The sequence below is a fragment of the Micromys minutus genome (genome assembly GCF_963924665.1).
Source record: "Micromys minutus genome assembly, chromosome: 1".
Taxonomy (NCBI): Eukaryota; Metazoa; Chordata; class Mammalia; order Rodentia; family Muridae; genus Micromys; species Micromys minutus.
The window spans coordinates 152,412,443-152,425,938 of record NC_137969.1 but is presented as its reverse complement, the minus strand read 5'-3'; the positions used below and the strand labels follow the sequence as shown (position 1 = coordinate 152,425,938).

At 34.4% G+C, this 13,496-nt stretch overlaps 1 pseudogene across 1 annotated transcript; it reads left to right on the top strand.

The window, feature by feature from the left end:
* The first annotated feature begins 2,565 nt into the window (after positions 1-2,565).
* LOC308416479 (cell surface glycoprotein CD200 receptor 1-like) lies at positions 2,566-3,509 on the top strand (annotated as a pseudogene). The gene has a single exon. The product of its transcript is annotated as a cell surface glycoprotein CD200 receptor 1-like (transcript).
* Positions 3,510-13,496: the final 9,987 nt, after the last annotated feature.

Genomic DNA, 13,496 nt, shown 5'->3' with positions numbered 1-13,496 from the left:
AATTTTATTTCAGATGGCTAATTTAGAAAAAAAAAATAAAGAAATGAGTAGTTACCATAACAACTGCATGCAAGTTGATTTTTCACAATCACTTCATCATTATTTTAACATTTCAGTTTCCAAGACAACCAAAGGCAGTTAGCATTATCTCTAAATACACCACACAGTATTTTTCCTTCAAGAGATCACATTTTTATATACTAAATAGATCAAGGTTAGCTGGATAAACTTAATGTAAAATCTATCTAACCCTTTATTATGACTGAACTCAAAAAAAGCAATACAATGCTATTGTCCTTTTTTTCTTAATAAAGTTTATTAAGCAGTTTTAAGAAAATACACAAAAAGACTAGAGGAAATTTCTACACATTGCTAGCACAGGTTATATACCAAAAGTCTTATTTATCTCAGAATATCACAGCTCCTTCTCTTTTACCAGTTTGTATTTTTAGGTCACAGTTGACAGTTTAGTACCCAAGAGAGAATACAGCCTTTGCAACACTAGTGGAGTTCACTTACCTGCATCTTCATATTTGAGAATTTGTTTTGGTTCACCCTGAAGTTATAGCTTCATGGTCTTTTGCTAATATATTATTCTTCTGCACTTATTTTATCAAACTTTTTCTTTCCTTTTTCCTTCTTCTATTCTCTGTCACACATATTCTCTCTCTCTCTCTCTCTCTCTCTCTCTCTCTCTCTCTCTGTGTGTGTGTGTGTGTGTGTGTGTGTGTGTGTTTGTCTGTGTGTGCCATGACCTGACAACACTGATATTCATGGTGAATAGGAACAGAGGTACTGGTGGAAATGAGGCTTGTCAGGGAAGGCATGATTCAGTGAATACCTCTTTGGGGATCAAAGTTCTACTTGGAAAAAGTATCTGAATGGCAACCTTTGGATATCCAAATGCAAATATCATATAGTAAAAAAAATTATAAATTAGGACAACAATATCCTAGCAGATTTCTGCCTTAGATTTCAGAATTATGTAAATTATTCATAATCATAGAAAATAGATTTTATGATATGCCAGACATGTGGCTCTAATTAAGCATTTGCAAGAAAGAGGCAGCAATTATTACTGATATTTTGTTCGGTGGGTTTTCAATAAAAAGATCCAATGCATCAGGAGATGGTAAAGGAACTAGTGTTTGCCTCTCTTCCCACTGTCTCTCAGTCTAGGCTTCCAGTTTCTAGAAAGGGAGTCATTATAATTTTTAAATTTATGTTATCAAAATACTCTGAATAAAAAAATAGGTAAAGTAAAAAATCATCAATTTTTTGTACCTCAGTGATTCGTATGAGTTTGTAGTGTCATGTAAAGAATTGTCTGGTTGTCTCTTCCTTTATAGCTACCTTCCTCCTCTTCCTCCTCTTCCTCCTCCTCCTCATTCTCTTCTGTTTTTTCATTGCAATAAACATTCTTTCAGCCTAAGCACTACAGGGTGATGATGTCTGGGAATGATACCTCATAAAATATGTATAAATGTATGCATTTCTTAAACTTAAATAAATATAATCTTACCATTTAAAATGATATCCTTGTAAATATTAACAATGTATATGATATGGTAAAAAATATTAAGCTTAAAGCACAGCTTTAATTAATTTTATTATAAAGTTGGACAAAGAATGCTAGTATGCAAAATATTAGGAAGAGTCAATGAGAATTAATACTTGATTCCTAGTGCAATGAACCTAACAAGATTCTTCTTAATAGTACCTAGTGGGAAAGTTACTATCTTTTATATTTTTTATGGACACTCAGCCAGAGCTATAAAAACATGGATCATTTTCAGTAACAAATTCGGGGCATGTGAGACAGCTCAGAGAGCAAAGTCACTCACTCCCAAGGTTGATGTCTGAGTTCAGTCTTCTGGACCAGTCCAATGGAATAAGAGAACCAACTTATACAAGTTGTCCTCTTACCACATGTACATCATGAATCATGACAAATCACACACACACACACACACACACACACACACACACACACACACACACACACACACTCACATGATAACATTTCTCAGCCATCATTTGATAAGCTTCTATTTGCACTACATGGTGCTTAAGAGACCCACAACTTGCCATGGTGTAGAAAACCAGAGACTACAGTATGTTCAGCCATAAAAGAACATACTATACAAACCATAGTCCTCCAGTCAAGGCTTAGATATCACTGTGGAAGAGGGGTCATAAAGTATAAGAGACAAGGGCAATAGATGAATAGAAGAAAATACTGTCTTCAGGACAATTCAGGGCAGCTTTACAGAGGATGAACTCAGAGTAGTTGTGAAGGTATGGACAAGACATATGTAAGCCTCAGGCAGATTAAGGACCTATTGGAAATTTCTAGCTTATAGAAGGGAGGGCAGTAATTTTTCTTTTAAAACCTAGCCTCTAGTGAGCTGACCAAACTGCAGTGAAAGACCACAAAAAATATCTGGACATCACAAATTGGTCTAGATAAGATTATTTTTTGACACAAAGTTGGATGACTAAGGAATATAAAGGATATAGGAAGGTCTGAGAGGCCAGAGGACGGAGGGTGGAGGTCATGGCAAGATGGAGGTTCCCAAGGACCAGCTAGACCCAAAGTCAGGTCGTACTGATAAGAACCAAGCAACACAGAACAGTTCAACACCTATGATGCAAGTTAACACTACAGTGTCTGTGCAGATGGGTATAAGGGCTCTGCTCTGCTGCCCTTCTTACTGACAAATGCATTATTACTAACATAGATAATAACCCCCAGAGGACAGCCTTCCTGCATAATACCCTACAAACCAGGAACAAGGGAGGCCAATGGACCCAACTGCTTGGGCAGAAGCATCACCTGTACACCTGACCTCATTCCTGACTTTCAAATCAGTGCAGTGACCCTCCAGCATGAAGGGCATTACTTGTGTGAGATAGTAACACCTGATGGGAATTTCCATAATGTCTATGACCTCTGAGTGCCTGTGCCTCCTGTAGTAACCCTCTTTCCAGGGAAAAATAGAACCGCAATTTGTGAGGCAGTTGCCAGCAAGCCTGCTGCGCAGATCTCTTGAACTCCAGATTGGGATTGGGTCACTAAGAATGAATCACACAGCAATGGCACTGTGACTGACAGGAGCACATGCCACTGGGAGCAGAACAATGTGTCTACTGTTTTCTGTTTTGTCTCTCATGCAACAACTGGTAACCAGTCTATGTCTCTGTTCACAGAACTGAGTAGAAGTCGTGACCAATTATCAGGATCATATATTCAATACACCATCCCATCTATTATTTTGGTCATCATAGGATGCATTTTGCTTTTGAAAATCATTGGCTTCAGAAAATGTAAATTGCCAAAATCAGAAGCTACTCAAGCTGTTGAAGAGGACGAAATGCAGCCTTATGCTAGCTTCACAGAGAAGAGCAATCCACTCTATGATACTGTGACCAAGATGGAGGCACACCCAGTGTCACAAGGCGAAGTCAATGGTACAGACTGGCTTACTTTGTCAGTAGTTGAATTCTAGAACCAAGAAAAAGAAGTCAAGAGACATCATAATTACTCCTTTGCTTTCTTAAAAATTCTACAATGGAAGAACTATTTGTAAATTAGCTCTTCAGAAGTTCTTAGAAAGCACCAACGTTCTAATGGATTTGCATTTAAGTTTTTCTGTCATTGGGAGTTTGGAATCTTTGCTGCTACCTGTTTATTCTAGGGAGAACTGATTTAATTATTACAAAGAAAGCATATAGCTATTTAAAATATCAAACTGTGCAATATAGTATAATGAAAACTGAGTTTCCTCAAGAAATAACTGCAAAAGAAACAATCATTACTAAAGAATTTTATGTGAGTTCTTCTAAAAAATTTCTGTGTATACAACATGACTACAGTATGTGTGTGCATTTATATGTTTATTTACAAATGTATATATATGCACACATCTGCTTGTCAAGACATCTCTTTGTCAAAACTCACTGGAGTTCTGGATTTATAAAAGCTAATAAAGTGAATATTGGAGATAATTTATATCAGCATAAGTAAAACTACCTCATTCTTGTTAATAGCTACATAAAATTTCCCTGTATGATTACATTGTAATTTAAGTAATCATGGCCCTTGGATGGCCATATAGTCTTTGTGTTGTGTGTGGTATTAAACAATAACGTGTGAAATGTTTTTTGTGGTGAATCTCTGCATTATTTAAGTGCACCTGTGAGATGATTTTTTGTGTGTAATGGCCCATCAGTTGGAAAGCATTTTTATTATCAGTAGATCAGTGAAACTGTGTCAGTTCACATTTTCTCCAGCTGTGTTTGAATGTGCCTTTCTCTATATTTTTATCCTTACATTTTTAATATTGCTACTTTCACTTCTTATACTTTCTACTTTTAATTAACCAGTTGGTGATATGTCTTAAGGTTATGATATTAACTCTCTTATTTAATGGAACTGGATTCATTCATATCTTTATCATATCTACAAGAGATATAGAGAGAAAGCATTTTCAGTGACAGTATTTTCAACTCCTTGTATTACTACAAAAGTGCTGACACCTCATGCACAACAGTTTTATGGATGTTAGGATTTGTATATTTTTACATTCTATTCTGATGTACTTATCAAAGAGCAACTATCTCTGAACTATTTGTGTAGGTGGGAGAACTTGGAGTACTTCACATGCTAAAAGGTTGATAGGATGATGTGACTTTTCCCTCCAGTTTTCTTTGGAGGGAAATATTGGGAATACATACATTGATACTCTTTAGCATACATTTTTTAATTGTTAAAAATGGGCCTGTACCCTTTATATCAGGAAAAATATTAAAAACAAATTTATTCATCTTAAAAAAAGATAAAGGAAGACTTGTGTGAAGGACTAAATATGATCAAAACAAACTGAATTGAATTTGAAGAATAAAAAATGCTTAAAAAAATAAATAAATAATAAAATCCTAATATATTACTTCTAGGCTTTTAACTAGAGATCCCAGAAAATGGCTCATTTCAATAATATCTACTTGGATTTTTTTGTTAGTATGGTCAAGAAAATGTCTGGTCAGCTTTTTAAAGAAAAAAAAAAAAAACTCCAGGATATCTTATTCATACTATCTTGATGAAAAAAATGCAAATACAATGACTCAAATAAAATCAAGTTAGATTTTCTAGAGAGAAAGAACCACAATCATGAACTGAAGGAGACAGGAATTCACATGGTGTTCTAATCAAACAGATTTAAAAGCTGTGAAAGAAGCACACAGTCTCATGTAGTCTATATTTGACGTACACCATAGGGTGATTTTGGATCATTGTATTGGTCAAATTTCTAATATATCAAGAAGGTATATTTCAACCCTGGGAGTTAAAACAATGACCACATTATAGGTTCACATACCTAGTGGACCTAAAGTATCAAACAACTTCATAGTAATTCTTACTCATCTATGTTAACTCTGTCAGAGGAGATTTAATTATGCTGTTTCAGGTCTCTGGATGACAGAATCAGATTACTCATGCTGTGCAACCACTATTGCATGGTCTGGGTAATCCTCGTTCCTCCATATATTACTTCCACAATAACAGTTGCAGATCTTACAGGAGAGACTGAAGTGGATCATTACTGTGTGTAGTTGCCTTCTTTGCAAATGTTCTTTCTTCAGGAGGCTAAGCCTGTTCTTTACTGGATAATTTCACACATTAACACAAGATCAGTTCTAAAAACTAAGGGCTATTGACTTATCACTGTCCTGTTGGTTCATTTGCTACTTCTAATACTAAATATCAATTCCTTACAGATTTTTCTATTTTCCTTATATGTAATGTATACTTGATTGTTCATATTGATAAGTATTTTCAGAACATCAGTCCAGTCTTTATACCTATGATGGTCATGCATGGACCTTGATGTTTTTATGTGTTTTTCAGAGGTCTCTGTTTATCAGTGACCATATGACTATTTTCTATGGCCCACTGTAATGATGGTTATCTTCTCATTGGTACCAGGATCTCTCATCTGAATACTATGTCTCTGTATGTAGTAGAAATGGTATCACCTGACACTCTTCTTAAATTCACAATCAAATTTGAGTTTTACAGTCTCCTGCAGAACGCCTCCATTTTATTCAAATTTGTCTAAATCTTTGACTTCACAATATGCCTTTGCAATTTAGAAACATATTTCTATATGTTTATAAGTTCTCCCAACAACATATTAAATTAGCCCACCAGGATGTTTTTATTAGATGTCATATGATACAGAAAATACCACATATTGACAAACTTTTTAAATATCTCTACTGTATATCCAAAAATTATGTTGTGATATTCACATTATACATATAATTATACATTTTCTTTTTTCCTTTTTACAGATTTTAAAAAGCATTTTTGCATAAAACTATATGAATATATTTTTGTCAGTACTTGATTTTTTAAAAAAGTTTGATAGTATGCATTGAAATCTTACTATTTACAATGAGCATAAAGTACATGTAAAACAAAACATAACATGGAAATAGTCAAAGTTTTCTTGGTGTGTAAAGATTAAACAACGATTTTTAGATACCCAGAATTGCCACAAGGCTACATGCTTAGTTCTTGAAGTATTAATGATTTAAAGTCTACACGTACCACACTCTGAGAGGGTGCTACACACTTATTTTTTTTTCTAAGAAGGACTGAGGCTTCCACTTTTGGGCCTTTCTTTCTTTAATTCTTTCTTTCTTTCTTTTTTCTTTTTTTGAGCTTCATATGGTCTGTGAGTTGTTTCTTGGATATTCAGAGCTTTCTGCGGCTAGCATCCAATTATCAGTGACTGCATAATATATCCCTAGTCTTCAGGGAAATGCAAATCAAAACAACCCTGAAATTTCACCTCACACCAGTCAGAATAGCTAAAATCAAAAACTCAGATGAGAGCAGATGTTGTCAAGTATGGGGAGAAAGAGGAACAGTCCTCCAATGTTGGTGGGGTTGTAAACTGGTACAACCACTCTGAAAATCAGTCTGTTGGTTCCTCAGAAAATTGGACATTCTACTACAATTATAACTTTTCATTCAATGATCACCAAGTAAGCATGCTGTAGCTACAACTACTAAATAAGACTCTAATTTCAAGAAATTAGTGCCACATAAAATTAAAGTTATATGGAGGCTTTTTATGTTTGGTATTCAAAATTAATTATCTTTACAGTTACAAGTTCAGAAACCTATTTGCAAATTTCTAAAAACTGGTTTATTTTATATGTTTTTTATAAACCTGAATATTTTAAATATTTTTTCATTAAATAATTAATTAATTAATTTACTTACTTTACATCTTAACAGCAGCTTCTCCTCTCTTGTCTCCTCCCAGTCCTTTCCTCTTACATCTTCTCCACCAATTTCCCTTCTTTTTGACCTCAGAAAAGTGAAGGATTCACATAGGTATCAACCTGTTTGGTATATGAATTTACAGAAGGACTAGGTATATCAAATGCAATTGGGATTAGATAAAGCAACCCAATAAATAGAAAGAGATCCAAAATCAACCAATAGAGTCAGAAAGAGCCCCTGCTTTTGCTGTAATGGGTCCCACATGAGGTTCAAGCTGTATAACTGTTACTACTAGTTCTGTCCCATGTATGTTCTCTGGATGGTGGTTCAATTTCTGTGAGCCCCTTTGGGCCTAGGTTATTTGATTTGGTAAGCTTTCTTGTGGTATCCTTGACCCTATGGATCCAATCCTTCATCTCCTCTTTTATAAGATTTTCTGAGCTCTGCCTAATATTTGACTGTAGGTCTATGCATGTTTCAATCAGTTGCTGAGGGAAGCCTCTTAGAGGATAGTTATGCTAGGCTCTTGTCTGTAAGTAGAGTAGACTATGATTAATGTGTCAGGTGTGGGCTCTCTTGTAGTATGGGTCTCAATTTGAGCCAGTCATTGGATGGCCCTTTCCTCAAATTCTGTTTTCTTTTAGCCCTGCACACCTTACAAATGAGACAAATTGTGGGTCTGAGAGTTGGAGGATGAGCTGGTGTCCTTTTCCTTCTATGTGATGTCTTGATTGGTTTGAGAAGGTGCCTATATCAGGTTCCATATCCCCCAGTGCTAAGAGTCTTAACTAAGATCACCCTCATAGATTCCTGGGAATTTCCATTGTCCTTGGTTTCTAAGTCATCCTGGAGATGAACTCCGAAACAATCTAGTTTTCTCTGTCTCCATCCTCCAAATACACGGTTCACGTCCCCACCCTTCTTTCCTCCCACTTCCCTGCCTCTATCCATTCCAGCAGTATGTTTTGTTTCTGTCACATAAAGAAAAACAAGTTACTTAATTTTTTTTTTTTTTTTTTTTTTTTTTTTTTTTTTTTTGGTCTGTGGACTCATGGTTGTCCCGTTCTTTATGGATAATGTCCATTTATAAGTGAGTATATATGTTTGTCTTTCTGGATCTGGGTTACCTCACTCAGGATGATCTTTTCCTAGCTCCAGGTAATTAAATAATTTCTTTCAAAGAATAATTAAATAATTATTAGCTCACTTTACACATTTTATTAAGCACTGTTAAATATTTCAAACACAGTTGGCTATTTAATTATGTGAATTCCCTATACTGAGTAAATTCATTGTCGGATAATGAATTAAACCTTCTAGGACATTGTAGTAAATGAATATTAAAATCTAAATAAACATTGTAATTCTTATGACTATAGTTATCTTATATATTCAACAATGTTCAGAAACAATCAGAATTTAACTTAAAATATCACAAAACTATGTTACTCATTTTTATACATATTAGACTTCTAAAGTTGTCCTACTACTATATCAGATTATGTTAACATTTATAAATACAAAATGTGACAAACGCTTATAACATATCTTCAAAAAATAAAATCATTAATTCTCCTTTGACTCAAATAGAAAAGACGTGGCAATAGAGAAATTGTTAATAAGAATAAACAAGATACAAGTTGTTGAAAGGTATGAAGGTAATGAGATAACTAATACCGAAGAGCATATTTCTTATGTATGAAAATGTCAAAATAAAACAAATTCTCTTGAAAAATTACCAAACTCCACAAAAGCAAACCATAATGATATTAATGACTTTTTAATTATGGTATTTTAATTTTAATAATATAAAAGTTGAAATACTAAAATACCCATTGATGAAGATGATGAGAATTTCAGTTAACTAAGAATATGTCATATATTGACTTTGAAAGTAAAAAATAAAAAAGACTTTTTTTGATTGAAATTTAAAAAGGGCAGGCACAAGATAAGACAAGGTCTGGGATTAGACAGTAAAAAGTAAGGTGGGGACAGATTTCCGTGGCAGAGAGCCAGGACAGTGCTGCAGCCAGAGCCAGAGAGTGCCTGGGAATAGCATGGCATGGTGCCACATTGGGACCAGTCATCCCCCTTACAATATTTACCTCTATGGGTATCAAACCAATGTGTTAGGCAAGGATCCACTAAAAATTTAAAATTATCAGCCTGAAAATTAGAGTTTTATTTTCTAAGTGAGAGAGTGCAGATGCCTTGATAAGTCATATGATGGCTCAAGCACATGAACCTTAAACAATAACAAAAACAAAAAAGCCACAGAGGCAAACTCATAGAATCTACGTCCCCTGCTGTGAAAAATATAGGCTATTCTGAACACAGGAGCTAGGGAATAGAAGCTGCCTGCTTCCTTAGCAGATATTGATTGGAATATGTATTAATAAAAAGGCTGGTTTATTTGATTTTATGATGGGTTTATATTACAGACTTTGTCTAAATCATGTGGAGAATTTCACCTGTGGTTCAGAAACTAGTCTAGAGAAAATTAGTCACTGATGCCAAGTAGAAAGTAGTGATATTTACCCATTGCAAAAGATATTAATAAGAAGAAATCTGTAGCACCAGGCAGAGTGCATAACAGATGTATATTACAAGACTTATTAGTGAGCGAAAGTCTGGCACTCTAGGTATAGAGCTTATCAGATACTATAATATAGTCTGCAAAATAATACTTATTCTTCGTGAGTTCCATGGGATATTTGGGTTAGATTTCCTGGCATGATAGGTTAGATAGGGTGAAGAAATAGGCACATACAATCCTTTAGTTTACTTCATTTGTTTATATTGTTTTAATTTTCAAGATGTGTGTGATTTTGAGTTTTGTGCTTATATGATTTTTCTAGAAGAGAATAAAAGGTACAATCTTTTCTAGTTGTCAACTACAGGACACACTATTATGGGAGAAAGATTTTGTGTTCTTATAAGGAGTGATTAGGATCTAGACACCTTTTAAAGTTATATGGATCAGACTTGATAGAAGAAGACCTCCTCAAGAACTAGATTCAAGAGAATAAAAGAAAACAATGAACAAAATTTTATCGTCTACACAGACTGATACAATCCATACAAATACTTGATGATGCTAACATTTTAAGATTATTGTATTGCATAATGTACAGCTTTGGGGAGTCTCACTATTAGAAAAGATGTACTCTCTGGTCTGAACTCCTGATTCTCAGGATTCAGTCAAGACAGACATCAAAGACTACAGCAATTGTCAGTGTGGTCTTCTTAAGGCCTGGGTGGGTCTCTCATTTTTTACTTTCCCTCAAAACATCTCAATATACATGTACAGCTTGAAGAAATTATTAAAAAGTCTTCACCCTTTCCACCTCACACCAGTCAGATTGGCCAAGATTCAAAACTCAGATGACAACAGATGCTGGCGAGGTTGCGGAGAAAGAGGAACACTTCTCCACTGTTGGTGGGGTTGAAAACTAATACAACCACTCTGGAAATCAGTCTAGCGATACCTCAGAAAATTGGACATAATACTACCTGAAGACACAGCTATTCCACTTCTGGGCATATACCCCAGAGACACTTTAATACACAACAAAGATATATGCACCACAATGTTCATAGCAGCTCTATATATAATAGCTAGAAGCTGGAAGGAACCCAGATGTCCTTCAGAAGATGAATGGATACAAAAATTGTGGTACATATACACAATGGAATACTACTCAGCCACCAGAAACAATGACTTAACCAAATTCTTAAGAAAATGGTTGCGTCTAGAGAATATCATCCTGAGTGAGATAACCCAGTCACAAAAGAACAGACATAATATGCAGTCACTGATAGTGGGATGCTAACCCCAGAGGCTCGAACTGCCCCAGAAACAACTCACAGACTTTATGAAGTCCAAGAAATAAAGAAAACAAAACAAAAATAGTCATGCTCAATCCTTACCCACCAAGAACACATTGACAAATTCCGGGTTGTACCCTGTATTACATGTACTGTCTGCTCATTGTAAAAAAAAAAAAAAAAAAAAAAAATCTTTACACACCGAGAAAACTTTGACTATTTGACTATTTCCAGGTTGCATCTTGTTTTACGTGTACTTTATGCTCATGGTTACTGGTGGGATCTTTATCACACTATCAAACCTTTAAAAAAAAAAGTACTGAGAAAAATGTATTGTATAATTTTATGCAAAAAATGCTTAAAATCTGTACATTTACCTTTGTTTTGTAAAATAAAGTTGTTAAAAAAACAAAAAAATAAATAAAAAATAGCTCCCCCACTTAGCACAGGAAGGAAATATAATTATGTGGTATGTAAAACTTCTCAGCTTAGAAGGACCCTAGACATCTGATTTGTATTTAAAAAAATAATGTACAAGCTATTTTGTGAAAGGAACATTAATCTATAGCATTATTTTAAAATTATAACAATATTTAAACAAATATATATTTCCTAGTATTTCAAGAATAAATCAAATCCTGATTAATTTACAACTGAAATTCAATTCCAGATGGCCAAATCACTGCTTTTCACTAGGTGTTCTTGTTTAATTATTTTGCATTATTTTCACATTGTTTTGCTCTAAAGCTGACCTAATACCTGTCTCATGCTGAGCAAATGGGCTACCTGGTATAGTGCTGACCCCGAGCCATGTTTTCTGTCTTCCTGTTGATCTTTTTTCATTTCTTTGTTTGTTTGCTTTTCTGTTTGCTTTTCTGCATAACTTTTAAACACTTGGAATTTAAGAATACATTGGTAAATAAAATATATACCTATAAAAAAAAAGTCTTCATCCTGATTCCCTGAACTTTGGGAGGCTGCACATGGCTATTCTAAGGTTGTCTTTCTGGGGAATTAAAAATGGTCAAAATTTAACAAGGGGGAATTCGTTCAAATTGATTGTACAGCCATAACTTCTTTTGGAAGAAATCCTTAAATTTGTTACTAAACTGAAGTTATCTTTTACATTGGTACAACATTTATTTTGTACATATTTAATATTTTCACTAGTATGAATGTTATATTGATTTGAAATTAAGATTAATATTGTTACTTTCTTAAAAACATTTAATACAGCATATGTAGGAATACAATATTAAGAATATACCCAGTCCATTAACTACTATTATAACTAATCTAAAATGATTGAACATAAAAGGTAAGGGCTGAATAGCAAATTCATAGCTCTGAGTTTATGGTTAGGGTGTTTTCAAGATAATTTACTAAGAGTAGTTAATGGTCAACAATCCACATTACTTTGCATAGATAAATGATTTTCAACAAAAACAGAAATCCACAAAATGTACCATTTAATGGTATTTAGCATTGGTTGGGAAATAGCTGCTCCTAACAACTCCCCTTTGGTGGATTCAAAGAAGAAACTAAGCATCTCTACCTCCAGGAGAAGAAATACAATGTGGCTAGCTAACCATTGGGTAAAAATTGCCTATTTTGTCTACAGACAGAATACTGCCCATATAAGGACACACTATGCAGAACAGCAAATGATAATTTCTGCAAAACCGGAATAATCAGCCCTTCAAAATTCTGCATTACAAAGGTCTGTTAGATGCCCCTGGGCCAGAAGGCTGGACACTGATGCTCTTGCCTGTTGCTAACAGGGGACTGTGAAGCTAGGCAGTTGTCTCTACAGTATGTCTCAGCTCTTGAAGCTGTGGTAGGCTTCCAATATTTACAAAGAGTATTTTAGTTGTTCTCAAATTTCTGATGGGGTAAAGATCAACTATTGTCTCATGGCCTTCCCAGGGTGTTTAACTCTGAGAGAGCGTATTTAAGTAGTTATTAGATTGTATACAAGTTAGCCAGGACATTACATATAGATTGTAAGCTGTTCTTAATATAGAATAGATAACAAAATGTTCTGTTCAGTTGGCAAAATGTTGGACTGAGTATTGGGTGTATTTTATACTTTGTAAATTACAAAATTGTGATGGTTGTGCTCAGTTTATATTTGAGAAAAAAATTCTTTTTTTAATTAGACAGAAAATATGAATTGTGACTGAAATTAAAGGAGAAAAGGCACAAGATTATATAATGCCTGTGATTGGACAGTAAATTGTCTGGTGAGGACAGAGTTTTAGAAAAGGAAGAAGCCAGGAGAGGAGGAGAGTGAGACAATATAGAGAATGAAGATGACCTGTCTCCATGTGGCTCTGAATAGAATTATGAATATCTTATAAGGGATGGATTC